Raw genomic sequence first — 15,105 nt, forward strand, 5'->3', positions numbered from 1 at the left:
TCTTTCAATCTGTATTCTTATGCATAGGAATGATTCTCTTGTGATCTCCTGCCATTGGGCCATTGGTAAGTGTAAGGATTAGGATTTGAACCCATGGCCTATTTTGACATGTTGGCTTATGGCTTCCCTGATAGCCTGCCAGCCATCAGCAATGGTAGGCCAGGTCCACTTTGAAACCATGTCATTCAGACACAGGATGGTCACCATGCAAAAAAAATCTTGTAAAACCCTGAGCCCTCTACAGCTCCCCACTTTTTGTGCTGTTCTGCTTTTTTTTCTTCCGGCAGGCCCTCTGGGCCTAGGGTCCCAGAATCAGCTTTGGGTCCCGAGGCTGCACCCTATCCTAGGGAGAGTGAAGCTGAATCAGAGTTGCCATGACGTGAGTTCAATCCCCGTGTTTGGAAAAATTAATTAACGAATTAATTCATTAATTAACTAACTAACTAAATTGAAATAATAAAGCTCCTTGGTTTGGAATTTCTGCCAGTTTTCTTTCCTAACCTGGGATTTGAACTCAGAGTCTTGATGAATCCGTAGCAATGGGTTGGAAGGCTCAGAGTTGCCATTACTTGAGTTGAAACCCCATGCCAAGCCAAAAATAAATAATTAAGTCACTGTCCTCAGCAGGGAAGTTAATTGTAAAGATGCTAGGGAAGGGATGGTAGGGAAAAAACAAACGAGTAGGCAACAATGCTCAATAGGAAATGTATTCATTACTTTGTTCATGTAACCGTGACCCCTCTGTACAACATTTTTACAGTAAAAAACGTACAAAAAATTATGTAGTGCTCAAGAAGAACTTTGGGGGTAAGGGATGGATGTCTGAATAGCTGTACAAAATTCTACACTGATTTTTTTCAGTGTTCAGTATGGAACTAAATAAACATAACTGTTTCTGTTACAAATGTTAAGTAACTGTCTTGGAACTGGGGCCAGTATTTCTGCCATTGCTGGGATTTGAGCTCACTGTCCAAGTAACTCTTTTGCACCTTGGGAGAAGGCTAAGCTCCTTGTCCTTGAGGAAAAGATTTTCAAGCTAGAGTTCCCAGGGCCTGAATTAAGGCCCTGCAATAGAAAAAATATTTGTATATATGTGTAATATAAGATATATAGGTACATATGTATGTTTATTTCATATTATGATTATTATTATTGGTTTTGTATTTAATTTTTCTTTTATTTATTTAGTATTATTATACACACAATATTTATGTTATGTACATATAGTATAAAATTATACACAATAATTCAGTACATTGAATCATTTTCATTAATACTTTATTAAATGTTGAAACATGATACATAATTAAATGGAGGCATTTGTCAAGTCATCACATGGTTAGAGTCTGTCCCTAGTATGAGCTTTGTCTTATTTATCTTTGGACAACTTCCTATAGGGATTTGTTTAAATGATTTATACTCAGAAGCTTTTTCTTGTGGATAGGCAAGTTGAGGGATAAAATCGTAAGTTTGCGGCTGGGAATGTGGCTTAGTGGTAAAGAGCTTGCTTAGCATGCTTGAATGCCAGGGTTTGAATCATCAGTGCCACATACTCAGAAAAGCCAGAAGCTGTGGTGTGGTTTAAGGGCTAGAGTGGTAGCATTGAGAAAAAGAAGCTCACAGGCAGTACCCAGGCCCTAATTTCAAGCCCCAGGTCTGGCAAAAACAATACGCCAGATTCCAGTGCCTCTGGAAACCTACTTTCTCAGGAGGCTGAGATCTTAAGATTGCAGTTTGAAGACAGCCTAAAGAAGGAAAGCCAGTTAGACTCTTACCTCCAATGAACCATCAAAAAACCCCATGTGGCACTGTGGGTCAAGGGGTAGAGTGTGTGCCTTGAGCTGAAGGGCTCAAAGACAGTGCCCAGGCTTCAGTTTGAGACACACGTCTGGAAAAAGAGTGAGGGATAATCACAGTACTTTTCCTATTTGCTAATTATGAGAATATTGTTTGGAAAATGAATGCTGATGTACACCAGAATTGGAGTCAGACCTCAAGATTCAAGTGTAACACATCCATAAGCCCAGCCTCTCAAATACTAGCATTATAACTTGTGTCCTACAGGGTTCTGAAAGGCACATTGTTGAAAGGCTTAATGTGCTCCCCAAGCCCTTTGTGATAAGCAGTTGACTTGTATTATCAATGTCATTACAGTTCTGACCCTAGCAGAGAACCAATAGCTCACACCCATCACCCGAGCTCAGGAGGCTGAGGTCTCTATCACAAGGTGAAACCAGCCAAGGCAGGGAAATCTAGCACATTCTGACTTCCTGTTCTGAAAGGTCAGGTGCTTAAGAAATTCCTGTGCTTCCCTTGGTGATGAGAAGTTACTTGCACTCTAAATGTTCTTGGAGTTCTTGAGTTACAGAAGAAGGAAATAAATATCATTGACCCATTCGGGGTTCAAATGAAGTTCTCAGGATCCAAGCCCTAGCTATGTTAGTAGGAAGAACTCCTGTGTAACACTGTATTTGAAGGACAGAAAACAGTTTCAAAAGCCAGGCTAGGTGCAGAGAACTAGGCCTGCAGGATTAGGAGGCAGAATGTACACACTCAACAGGGAAGTGAGCTGCAAAACCACTTCATTCATTCCAGGTACAGCCAGCAATGCGGGAAACCTGAAACTTTTGTTAGAGTTACAGCAGAGTCTGGCTTTTTTCAGTCTCTTCAAATGATGACTAATCAAACTTCCTCCCTCAGGTGAAGGGAGCCTCAGGCTATCTTTAGGTTACCTATAGAGAGCCAGTTTAGTGGGGGAGAGGGGAGGAACAGAGTAGAAAAAACCCTGCTCTCTGGTGATAAGGTGTGGGTTTTTGACTCTCCGTTTGTCAAGTTTGAAGGCCCTTCTATCTCTGCCAGTCCATTCTACTTACTACATTCTCCACATCATTAATGCAAATCCCCAGTCCAAGGAAGGGCAGGGCCATTTCTTTTCTGTTTCCAAGCATCTGAGTTAGAACCTGGCTCTGCCCTCTTGACTCTGGTGTATTTGGCTGCCTGAGAAGTGGGAAAGAGACAGTCATCCTGCTTTCTGTTTGTGTGAAGGCGATGCTGGTGTCCAGCCACACTGCAGAAAGCCTCATGACTGAGAAGTGTTCCCTTCTTTCCTTTTGACATCAAAACCAGATTCATCTATCAACTTTCTTTCTTCCTTCCTTCCTTCCTTCCTTTCCTTCCTTTCTTTCCTTCCTTCCTTCCTTCCTTCCTTCCTTCCTTCCTTCCTTCCTTCCTTCCTTCCTTCCTTCCTTCCTTCCTTCCTTCCTTCCTTCTTCCTTCCTTCCTTCCTTCCTTCCTTCCTTTCTTTCTTCCTTTCTTTCTTTCTTTCTTTCTTTCTTTCTTTCTTTCTTTCTTTCTTTCTTTCTTTCTTTCTTTCTTTCTTTCTTTCTTTCTTTCTTTCTTTCTTTCTTTCTTTCTTTCTTTCTTTCTTTCTCTCTCCCTCCCTCTCAATCTCTCTTTCTCTTTTTTCTCTCTATCTACCTACCTTCTTACCTAGGTAGCTATCTATTTGCCAGTTGTTGGGTTGAACTCAAGGCTTGGGCACTGTCTCTAGCACTCTGCTACTTGAGCCACAGCACATATTCTGGCTTTGTCTGTGTATGGGTGCCTTAAAAATCGAACCCAGGTCTTCTTGCATGCTAGGCAAGCACTCTCTCCTTAATCCATATTCCTAGCCCCTTCATTTTTTTCTTAATGGTATTTTTTACATAAGTATGCTACTATTTTATGTTCTCAAGTTTAATTTTCTGAATACCGGTTGCTTCTAAGAAACCTGATCTTCTGTTTCCCTGCCGGATTTGTGATTGGTCCTGCCTTGCCCTCATAATAAAATGTAAATAAAGGCTGCTGAGAGCTTCAGTGAGCATCATATAAAGACACAGGCCTAGAACCCTGGAAGAGAAAATCAATGGTCCTAAAATGAAGAGAATGATGCAGCATGCACAACTAGCATATCTGAAAAATAAACCAGTAAATAAAAGCAGAGTTTGCATTATGGGAGGCAATATACCTACACACATAAGTAGGTAGGGAACTGATACATATACTTGGCCTTCTCTTTTGAAATTTTGTGGCCATCCCAGGGCTTAAACTCAGGGACCGATGTGTTCCTGAGCTGATTTGTTGAAGGCTGAGGCTAACCACAACCACAGCTCCACTTCCTGCCAGCTGGTAGTTAATTGGACATAAGCAATTCCCAGGCTTTCCTGCCTGTCTGGTCTCCTGCTCAGTTTTCTCCTCAAAGCTGGAGCTCTACCCTCTGGGCCACTGCTCCACTTCTGGTTCTCTGGTGGTTTATTGGACAAAATAGTCACAGAGACTCTCCTGCTCAGCTGGCTTGAATGGCTTTCTCCTCAGGAGGCTTCAAGTGGTTTCCTCAGGGATTCACCGAGGAGCCTCTCCACACATATCCTTAGTCTAAATCTCGAGGAGTACTAGTGAAAAATGGAAACATTGTTATACCCTAGTTGCAGGACCCCCACCAAAAAGACCACCGAGAGTCAGACTTTACAGCTGTTTTAAGGTTTTATTTAAACGGGCTGTGTCTCAGGCCTTGTCCTACACTCTGACACAGCAGCACCTAGGATAAGAGCCCCAAGGTAAAGATTTGCAGTGTATATAAAGTCACACAACCAACCAGGTGTTTGGATTACCACCATGTGTTGCTCTGCTAGAAATAAGCAACAAGTGGTCACTGCCTCAAAACTTTAACCCTTCATTCTCCCCCCTTGACTTATGGTCCTGAGACACAATCTTGTGGCTCCAGCCTCAAACAAACTCCAACAGCTCTTGATCTTGAACGGGTATAGCCATACTATTAAACAACAATACCAATAAAAATCAGTTCATTTTTCTTTTCTTGAGGTGTATGCAGAGTGGTTGTGTAGGATGCTTGGAGACTTCCCATGTTTCCCCACTGTTGTCCAGGGAAAAGGGGTCAGCCAGTCTGGCGTGGGAACAGTGAATCCAAGCAGCAATGCCATCCACCTTAAGGGCAGTAGCACACCCTTAAGCAGGGCTACACACCAGTAGCGCCATGTAAGGATGGAACCATGTAAGGTCTCTTCCACCGTGGCTTCAGAAATCTCAGGTTGTGCCCTCGCACAAACACCCAGTGCCCTGGTTTAAACAAATGGGGGGTAGGAGTAGAAGCAGAATCATCTAATGCTCTAAGCTGGGGCCACATCCTCTTATTCACCAGCTGTAAATAGACAAGCTTACACAGAAATTCAATATCATCCAAATCATCAAGCAATTCAGTCTGAAGGCTAGGGATAATGAGTGGAAGGTGTCCATACATTATTTCAAAAGGGTAAAGCCAAGCGGATACGGTGAATTTCTTACTCTAAACAGGGCAAAAGGAAGCAGTGATACCTAGTCTGGGCCAGTCTCCAAGGCCAATTTAGTTAAGGTCTCTTTTAGAGACCTTAGTAGACTTTTCACCCTAGTCAATTTAGTTAAGGTCTCTTTTAGAGACCCTAGTAGACTTTTCACCAAGTCTGTCTAGAGCCTGCAACTTCTGCTTTATGTCTGTTGCAGCTTGATTCATATAGGCAAACATAATCATCTGAGCCAACTCCTGGATCTCAAGATCATATGGATATATTGACTAAAAGCTTCCCTGAGCTGCTGAAGATATGCTGCGGGACTTTCTTTTCCTCCCTGTCTAACATCATAAACTTTGGCCATATTAGTAGGTTGGCAAGCCTCTGCCTTGAGACCTGCCAACAGAGGTAGGAAATAGACAAGGAGTCACTCCCTATTTCAACTGTATTGGAGTCCCATGTTGGTCAGATCTCAAGAAAATAGGCAGTGATCATGACAGGATCTGTGATAGGTGCTCTTGTGGGGCCAGGGATATGTTTCCGGCCTGCCTCTTGGATACAGTCTCTCTCTTCGGTGGTAAAAAGGGCCTATAAAAGCTGACTAAAATCATCCCAAGTGGACTGATGGGTAAAGAGAACAATTTCAAGCAAACAAATTAAATCCTAGGGTTTCTCAGAAAAGAGGGCATTTTTGGTGTGCCAATTGTATAGGTAACTGGTAGAAAATGGCCAATATTAGAGTTGCTGTTGACCATCCACATCCACAGGACCTATGGTGCATAAGGGAAAAACAGCTGTATTAGAAGGGGGGTTGATCCCTCAGTATGGTTGAGTGACTGGCCCCTCAGTAACTTTAAGGGCAGGTGCCGAGTGTTCTATAGCTCCGTCCTCCTCTTGATCATTCTCAGGTTCTCCAAAAGGAACCTGGAAAGAGAATATGGGGGAGGAAACATTTCTTCTTCCATGTTATCTCCCTGAAAAACTGGGGGCTACATTTTCTTTCCCTCTGTCTCAGTTTCTTTTTGTAAGTCTAGGGGGCTAGATGGAGTGGTGCCTATGGTTTCCAGTCCTGTCAGACGTACAGTCCAAAAAAACTATAAACAGTACAAACAAAACACACGCAGGCTTGACAGTTACAAAAAAGCTTACAAAGTGGAGATGTCCCAAATTAGTCCACTGACTACAGTCACGGTGTGGTTCCACACCCAGGCCACACAGCAGAAGGAGCAGAGCCACAGTGGGCAAGTTGGGCCTCTGTTAGGAGGCCCTCGTCAGTTCTGGCCCAACACTGAACCGAACCCCACACCACAATTCACATGGGGGTATTCCAACGACCGACCCCCCCTCCCCACACAGTGGGGTTCCAAGGACACCCGCCCCACATGGCAGGGTTCCAAGGACCCCCGCTCCACAAGAGGATCTAGGACATCTCTCAGTTCCTCCAGGGTTGTGGTGCAAGGTTGCCTGCTTCAACAACCATTTACGAATCGGGTGGCCATCCTCACAAAGGAAAATGACAGTAAAACAGACAAATGACAGGACCAGACAAATTAGCAAAGACAGTACTGTTTTACCTTTGGAGTCTGATATCTCATGGGTCTTTGGGGGGATCCCGGACGAGCCCCCACTAATATGTTATACCCAGGTCGCAGGATCCCCACCCAGACCATCGATTGTCAAACTTTACAGCTGTTTTAAGGTTTTATTTAAACAGGTTGCAGCTCGGGTCTCATCCTACACTCCAACACAGCAGAGCCTAGGAGGAGAACCCCGAGCTAAAGATTTACAGGGTTTTTAGAGGCACACAGCCAACCAGGTGTTTGGATTACCACCATGTGTTGCTCTGCTAGAAACAAGCAAGTTTTGAGATCACTGCCTCAAAACTTTAACCCTTCATATGAAGATGCTACTAGTGTGTTCTGGACACTTAAGGTTGGAGACACAAAACACTCATAATTATTAGATCATTTTATAGGCAAAAGGTGCAATGCAGACTGTATGAGGATCAGTCCAGCTTTTGGTCCTCATATCCTGAGACAGTAAATTCATAGCAGCTCAATGCTAAGTGTCAGAACTGGCATGTACTTTGGATAATTGCTCCCAAATCCTGTGACACTCATTTCTCACTTTTGGCCTCAAACCTGTGACCAGAGGGGAAGATGAGGAGAGAAAACCCTTCTCAGGGCAGCTATAAAGAACATTGGGTAGTTTACTTATAAATTAAAACCTTGTGAATGACCCTGTTAAGAAGTCAGATTGTCCAGATTAAAAATGAAGAAGAGTAGAAATAAGATTCCAGTGGTGCTGTCTGTAATCCCAGGTCCTCAGGAGGTTGAGATGTAGAGAAACTTAGTTTGAATCCAGCCATCGTAGGAAAGTCCATGACACAGTTATTTCTAAGAGATCATAGAAATTCCCAGAAGTCGACCTGTGACTCAAGCTTAATGCAGTACCCTTGAGCAGAAGGAGCTCAGGGACCATGCATAGGCTCATATTTCCACCCCAGGACCTGCCCCCTCAAAAAGAGCCTGTACTTCCATGTCTTTGTCTATGTATTGTATTCTTATAGGTGAAATTCCCGAGTAGCTATGATGAATAGCACCAACCTAGGAAATTTGTATTCAGTACAATGAGTTCATAACATAGAGACTTCTTTCAAGATAGTGCATGGTCCGGGGCTCCCTTCACTGTTCACAATGTTACCTAAGGGTTTCTCTGCATCACAAGCCTGCTGGAGGAAGTCTCTCTCATTGTCTGGACAGGCACACAAATGCCCTCACTCCTGTACAGCTGGGTAACAAACAACTCCATCTGGGCCAGTTAGTGAGGGCTCTGAAGGTCACAAAAAATAATCCCTCTTTGTACCTTTAGCTATCTCTCTTCCCAGTGCTCTGTTTTAACAGGAGACCTTCATTTGTGCCACCTCCCATGGCAGGCCAAGTTCTATGCACTTATCCTGCCTTTGTGAAACTATATTCTGGTGTTCAGTTACAGTGCTCAATATAATTCAGGAGTCCTTCAGGCAGACAACTAGGGCACTGAACATAATGAAATGATTCATTGCAGGCATTGTTGGGCTTATGATGCCTCTCCTATGTTTCCAGAAGCTTGGGAAATCCAAGCACATGTTGGATATCACAAAGCTTCCTGTCATCTAGGACTGGTGAAGCTCATCAGGTTTTAAAACTTTTGACTTCTCCTAGTTGGGCCCTGGGTGCCTAGGTTTTGGGGTTGAACACAGGGCTGGGTGCTGACCATGAGCTCAGTACAGAAGCCCAGTGCTTTACCATTTTGTGTAACAACATCACTTCTGGTCTGTGATGTGTGTGTGTGTGTGTGTGTGTGTGTGCACACCACGGTGTGTGTGTGCACGGGTGTGTGTGTGCATGCACACATATACATGAGTCCTGAAGCTTGACCTCAGGACCTGAGCTCTGTATCTAGTTTCTCTTGTATAATGATATCCCTCTCCCACTTGAGCCACAGAGCCACTTGAGGCTTTGTCCTAGTGATGTGGTCCTAAAAAATGAAGCCCACAATTTCATATATACAAAGCATTCTACAACTAAGGCACATTCCCAGTCCTCTACTTCAGCTTGGTTACTTTATTTCTGTCTTTTTTTATTGTTGTTGTCGTCGATTGAAGGAGTTGATGTCTTGGCCTTGGTGCTGTCCCTGACCTCTTCAGCTCAAGTCTTGTGCTCTACCACTTGAGCCACAGAACTACTTCCGGTTTTCTGGTGGTTCATTGGAGCTAAGTATCTCAAGGACTTTCCTGCCTAGACTAGTTTTGAATCATGATCCTCAGATCTCATCCTCCTGAGTAGGTAGGATAACCTACATGAGCTCAAGCACCCAGCTTCCCCTTCAGGTTCTTAGTAGTGAATTAGAGATAATAGTCTCATGGTACCTTTTGTGTCTGGGATAGTTTGGATCTTAGATGTTTAGAACTCAGCTTTCCAAGAAGGCAGGATGACAGTCTTCAGCTACTGACCACTTGGTCATGGCCTATGCTGCAAGGAGGTCCATGGCTCCACGTGGTGGAGTGCTACCCATGAGCCGAAGAGGTAAGAGTCAGTGCCTCACCCCCAAGTTCAAGGTTCATGACCAAGGAAAAACCAAACCAAACCATTGTCTGCTGTAGACAACTCACGAGTCTTCAATAATACATAATTTTGTCCCTGACATGGGGGCCTATCAGAGCCTCAATATTCTTGTCTGTATAATCATCTAAGTTATGGAACTCTTACATAAACAAGATGTAAGAATGCACCCGGTTAAGGACATAGCACATGGCACTCTTTGCACCGCTCAGCACACATCCTGTGAAAGACTCAGCACCCAGCTCTCAATGCAGGACTCAGCACACTGCATCCTGTGAAAGACTCAGCACATAGCACCCTGTGCAGGACTCAGAACAGCGCACCCTATGGAGGACTCAGCACATAGCTCCATTCCACAAGCTGTCATTAGAATTAGGGTGCTTTCATCAGTATCAACATTCTTTGAGGAAAATTTTTACAAACCAAACAAGTTCACATCTAATGGTTTAGTGGGGTGTTTTTCTGGGGAGAGGGTGTTAGCCATGGGGTTTGAACTCAAAGCTCTACCACTTGGAGCCACATTTTGAGGTATTTCTCAGACTTCCTGCCAGGACTGGGTTTTGAAGACCTTGAGCAGCTAGGATGACGGGCATAAGCCAGGATGACATGGGTAACCGGTGGAGCTGGGTTGAAGCGGTTTACATGTGGCTAAGTCAGGTTAGGTGGCAGCTGTCAGCACCAGACTCCTAGCTTGCACTGTAATGAGGTTTTTGAAGTTCTGTCCTTCTATAATTACAGTTCGAATATCCTACCTTTTTTTTGGCATAAAACCTGGGGCTTGAGTTAGAGCTTAGACACTGTCCCTAAACGTTTGTGCTCAAGGCTAGCACTCAATTGATTGAAAGACAGCAGAACTTCTGAGTTTTTTGTTTTGTGGCACTGAGGAATCGAACCCTGGTCTTTGTGCTTACTATGAGAGCACTCAACTCCCGAGCCTCAGGAGTGAATGAGGTATAAATAGATAGAGATTCCTGTATAAAAATATTATATACAGAAAAAGAGAATTCTGCATGTTATCAAATTATAGATAATATTGCTACCAAATATTAGGTATTAAATTATGTCTACATTTAATGATATGTCTCAGTTAACAATTAATAAAGCATAAATTAATAATTACTCAATATCCTATAATTGTTTATCATATATGTTCATATATCCATACATACAATTAGATATTTCATAGAATGAGACCAATGTCTCTATATTATTAAATTATGCATCGTCTGTTACTCCCAATTATTTGTTATTTAATTATGTCTCCATGTAATTTTTATTCTGTTAATGTTTAATAAAGTATTAATTAAAATTAGTGCACATAATACACTTATTGCATCTAACTTTATCCTAGAATGATTCACTACTAATTCAATCTGTTTATCATTTACTGTAGTGGCAATTCTTCTACCTATGATGTTTTTTACCTTTATTACATCCTATTACATAGCATATAGATTTGCATCCAAATTATACATCCTATCTGACACTGAGCACTTTCACAGAAAAGGAAAACATGTGTCATGCTTGCTTTCTCACTCCAAGATTACATTTTTGGGAGTGCTGGGATCTAAACTCAGGGCAAGAAGGCTCAGTTCATGAATGGGGGACTGCCAGCACAGCAGCCACTAGCCAATTCAGCTGCCAGGTAGTGCCCAGGCCCTGAGATTGAGCCCCTTATGTTGATTCCAAATTGTGCTTAGTGTAGTTATTCATTTTATTTTTTTATTCATTTATCATTTATTTTATTGGCTGCTATAACACATGGAATATTTATTACATTTGTTAAATAGGATATAGAATTGCCTATGTATGAGACTTCACACCTGACACCCAGGACTTTCACAGAAATAGAAAATAAGTGTCACCCTGAGTCTTAATGCATAATTCAATTTTTGTGAGTGCTGCCATCTGAACTCACAGCCTACAAGGCCCAATTAATGAATGGGTGAGTGTCAGCACACCAACCTGTGGCAAATGGAGCCGACAAGCAGTTCCAAGCACCTGAGATTGAACCCCAGGGGTTGACAAAACAGCAGATGGTAGTACACAAACAAATATAGATCTTTATAGAATGCCAGAGATGTCTATACATTATTTAGTTATATAGGCTACATTCCTACCAATTCTTGGGTATTTATTATGCCTGCATTTACTTAATATTACTGTTTTCATCCTTAATGAATTATTAATTATATCGACCACTGTCTCGAAACTATAGTGTCCATGTAAGTAATAGTATTCTTTTAATGTGTCAAAAATATTCATTAAAATCCATCGGCTTCCGAAAATCACTCTCTAATTTTATGCTAGTATAATTCATGAACAAGTAATTCAACCTTGATATTCATAACTTTCCATTGGTATTCCTATGAATAGGTACAAGATTCTTAGTATCTCCCTCCATTGGTATGGGTCAGGACCTGGCTTTGAAGACAGGGCCTATGTTGCCGTGTTAGCACATGGCTTCTCTAGAAGCCCGACAGCCTTCATCAATGCCAGGTTACCAACACTTTTCAGCCCTGTCATTTATACCCAGGATGGTCACCTTGAAAAGAAAACAAATGTAAAACGGGCAGCCATCTGCAAGTTACTGGTTTTTATTCTGTGTCGTTTGATTTATTTATTTTTCCTGTCAAGCCTTTGAGGCCCAGGAACTTAGGTTCGGCTGTGGGTCCAGTGGCTGCAACCCAGCCTAGAGTGATCAAAGCTGAGGCAGAGTTGCCATGCCCTGAGTTCAAGTCCTGTGCTAGACAAAATAAAAATACATAATACATACATGCATATGTACATATAGACATTAAAAACATTTAAACAATTATTAGGCTACTTGGCGTTTTATTCACACCATTTTTTCTACCTGGCCTGGGATTTGAACTCAGGGTCTGGCTAAACCTGCAGTACTGTAAGGGAAGGGAAAGCTCACAATGCTGGAAGACAAGAAAGACAGGCCTGTTCCTTGTACTCACAAAAATAATATTCGTATACATTTTAAATACATGATTTGTATTTACATACACATGTTTACTGCATATTGCAGTTAGTGTAGTTATGAATTTTATTTTGTTTTTATTAATTTATTATATATTTTAAAGAGTATGATTACATGTATAACAATTTTTACATCCTATTACACAAAACATAGATTTGCCTATGCATTATACATCATTCCTGAGACCCAGGACTTTCACTGATAAGGAAAACAAGTGGGACAATTGCCTTCTTCCACCAGGATTTTTTGGCAGTTCTGTGATTTGAACTCTGGGCCTAGAAGGCCAAATTCATGAATGGGTAAATGTTTTCACACCAGTCTGACGCAAGTGAAGTTGTCGGGCAAATTTGAGGAACTGAAATGAAGCCCTAGGAGTGGCCAATAGAAAAACAGATAGATGTGTAGATTGCAGCGTGTGTGTGTATTTATATATGTATATGAATCTATAAATAAAGTTATATAGAGAGACAGTCATTTATGTAGATTCTAGTGTATAACTCTATATAAAGAATGATGACCTATATCTTATTTTGTATATTCTATTACTATGAATTATTTGGTCTAAAATTATGCCTCCATTAATTAATCACGGTAGGAGACTTAATAAAGTGTTAATTAAATTAATCAATGACCTACATTTATTGCGTACGATCTTATACTACCATGCCTAGCTAATTAGTAGTTCAATTGCTATATTACAAAGATTCTGTTATTGTTCCTATAGATAAGAACGAGTAGGTAGAAGTCCCAGCATCAAACTCAAGGCCTACGTGTCTTGGTTAGGCTCAGGCTTCACTGACCGCCCACAGCCTTCGGCCATGCAAGGACATGTACAATTTTCAAGCTGAGTCATTGAGAGCCAGGATGGTCATAGTGCAAATGAAACAAAGGTAAAAGTGTTGTCTAAAACTTCCTGGTTTTTCCTCCTCCATCTTGGTTGGATTATTTTTTTTGCCAGAGCTGGGATTTGAAATTGGGTCCTAGGATCCCTGGATCATCTGTGAGTGTAAAAGCTGCACCCCCGTCTAGGGTAATCAAGGCTGAGTCAGAGTTGTGGTGACCTGAGTTCAAGCCTCGTGCCTGCCCCCCAAAAAACGCTAAGGTCCTGGCTAGCAGTTTGGACCATTTTATCTGCCATACCTGGAATTTGAACTCAGGGACTGGGTAACACTATTATGCTCTGGGTGAAGTGAAAGGTAACCTAGAAGAAAAAAAATCCGGAACATTTCCCAGTGTGTGAATTCCAGCCCTAGAACTGGCAAAAATAATATTTATATGCATGTATAAAATATATCATATATATGTATTTGAATAGATATTACATATTGTACCTAAGGCACAATATTTCCACGGAAAGGAAATCAGGTCAACATTGGCTTCTTACTCCACCTATTTACTTCAGCACTCCTGGAATTTGAACTCAGGGCCTGGAATGTCTAATTCATCAAGGGGTCAGTTTAAGCACAGCAGCCTCAAACAAATTCAATGCCCTGCAGTTCACAGGACCTGAGTTCTATCCCCAGGAGTGGCCAATATATAAATAGATAGATGTGTAAATTGCTGCAAATACGTGTATATAAATATATATAAAGAGAGAAAGAGAGAGATGTATATGTGTATTCCACTGTACATTTAAATATAAATAAATTTATAGAATGTGAGAGGTCTATATATTATTAAATTACATGTAATATATTACTAATAATTATTAGGTATTAAATTATGCCTCCATTTAATGAAGTATCATGGATTAAGGCACAATAAAGTGCTTCCTTGTGTAAATGGAGCTCAGGGACATTTTCTAGGCTCATAGTTCAAGCCTCAAGATCTGCACTAAAAGAATAAGAGCCATTAACTGCATGTGTCTGTGTATATATGCATGTATATCTTTCAGTGAACATCCATAGTCGTTATGAAGAATAGCTCCTAGCTAACAAATTTGCTTTGAATAGAATGATGTCATAGCACAGAGAGTGCTTTCAAGACAGTGCATGATCCTGGTCAAAAAAAATTTAAGACCCTGGCTTGGAATTTGCACCATTTTTCTGACAGACCTGGGATTTTAACTCAGGGTCTGATTAACTCTCTGGCAATGTGGGGGAGGGGAAACCCACCATCGCTGAAGACAAGAATTTCAGAGCAGATTACAGGGCCTGAATTCAAGCCCCAGCATGGGAAAAAAATAATATTCATACATGAGATCTCTTTACATACATGTTTTTACTCCATAGATATTTATTACCTTTATTTATTTTTCATTTATTTTATTTAGTATTATTACATATATAACATTTATTTCATTTATTACATCATATGACATGGACTTATTTGCATATAGATTATAAATAATACAGAAACCCAGGACTTTCACAGAGAAGAAAAAAAATGGGTCAAAATAGGCTTCTGACTCCACATATACAATTTTAGCCATGCTGGGATTTGAACTCACAGCCCACAATGCACAAATCATGAATGGGTCAGTTGTAAAACAAAAGCCTTTGGCAAACTGAACTGCCAGCCATTTCTGAGGACCTGTGATCAAGCAATAGTAGTGGCGGATAGATAGATAGATAGATAGATAGATAGATAGATAGATAGATAGATAGATAGATAGATAGATAGATAGATAGATAGATAGATAGATAGATAGATAGATAGATAGATAGATAGATAGAGAGATGGACGGATGGAT

The sequence above is a fragment of the Dipodomys spectabilis genome, unplaced genomic scaffold (genome assembly GCF_019054845.1).
Source record: "Dipodomys spectabilis isolate Male_0828 unplaced genomic scaffold, ASM1905484v1 ptg000567l, whole genome shotgun sequence".
Taxonomy (NCBI): Eukaryota; Metazoa; Chordata; class Mammalia; order Rodentia; family Heteromyidae; genus Dipodomys; species Dipodomys spectabilis.